This window comes from Micropterus dolomieu, linkage group LG08 (genome assembly GCF_021292245.1).
Source record: "Micropterus dolomieu isolate WLL.071019.BEF.003 ecotype Adirondacks linkage group LG08, ASM2129224v1, whole genome shotgun sequence".
NCBI classification, from domain to species: Eukaryota; Metazoa; Chordata; class Actinopteri; order Centrarchiformes; family Centrarchidae; genus Micropterus; species Micropterus dolomieu.
In genome coordinates this window covers 20,262,828-20,264,361 of record NC_060157.1, presented here as the reverse complement: position 1 = coordinate 20,264,361, position 1,534 = coordinate 20,262,828, and positions in this window count along the sequence as shown.

Here is a 1,534-nt window from a genome sequence, read left to right as displayed (position 1 = left end):
CAGGTCTGTCTCTGCTAATCTCTAATACAGCTGTCAAGCAACAATATCTACTTTTAGGCCTGTTTTCTTTACCAGCCATTCCAGGTCAGATCTACAACTCAAGTGCTTAGATGTCGAATATTAAGAGGGGAACTTGAAGGCAGCATCTGTCCAACGATGGCCAGTGACGTCAATACTTCATGCTCATGCAGCTAGTTTAGCACAGACGGCTAAACTAAGACTGAGGTCGGGGGCCAAATGCCTTCTGGTGATACAAAGGAGTCTGTGAGGACATAGGCACCCAGTGATCCTCATAATGTGAAGTGCATGACCGAAGGAAACACAACACTTACAGATGAAGCCCAGGGGCCAACAAGGACCTTCCTAGGTTTCTGTTTGCCAGAAGACAAAGATACATTTGCAATTTCATTGTGAATGTGTTCCACCTATGGTCATTCAGGCTGTATTATAAGTATAGACCAGAAATGGAACATTTTGAGTATCAGTCCCCTCAGTTATCTTAAAGGGTTGGACAGATGCTCAGGGTGCAGGGTATTGTTGGGTTCCAGGCATGTTGAAATCGATATTTCAACAACATGACACTACCAGAATGTGACAAACTAAAATGTGTGAAATTGCTTATGTGCCTCTGTAGCCAATAAGTTGTTTAATCCTTTAGTCCAGACAGGCAAGATGGGAATTGTAAATCAGAAGTACATCCATGCTTTAATTTCATCCCAAATGTAATCCACAGAGAAAAAAACTGGTCCAGCATTCAATAAAAATGAGCATCATATTGATCATTTATGAGTTAACCACTATCCTCACCCTGCAGAAAAACCACACAACAAGTGCAGGCAATGTGAGAATAGCAAGACTTCGAATTGCAAATGTGGGTGGGGGCTGCTATCTAATCAACACTCTCAGCTATGGATAGCACTCCTGAGGAGAAGGAGAGGCAATGTAATCAGAGAATTATGAAAATCTACATCAGTTTTTTGAATAATACCGAGCAACCGCAAAGAAATGGCTGCCCCTCATGCAAATTCAGACACATGCAACTTTAATTTGTTTCCTCACAAATCATACAGGCTCTAATGAAAGGGTCAACAGTCCATAATGCAAAGTCTTGCTGCGGGTTTGTTGATCAAAAATGAACATGAGACCCGATATCTTGCTTTCATCACCATACACAACCTTTATTTTATGTGCCACGTTGGTGCATATATTGTCCAATTCACTTTCTCTAATAAAAATAAATTTAAAAACTGCAAATGACAAAATTTGAAACCGCAAAACAAACCAAACAATAATATATATAAATGTTGCAAGTATAAAGGCCAACCATTAGATCTGAGTGCAGTCTCAATAGTTGCAGTTATCATGGAGAGCAGATAATGGACATAGTTGTGTGAGGCCACAATTAAATGATGGGTCTATAAACAGGGACAGTCTATGGGCATCAGGGCAGTAGCAAAGCTGAAGCACAATGCCTGTTTGTTTCCAATTTGGCAGTGGCCAAGAGAAAGTGGAAACCCACCCCCCCCCCCCCCCC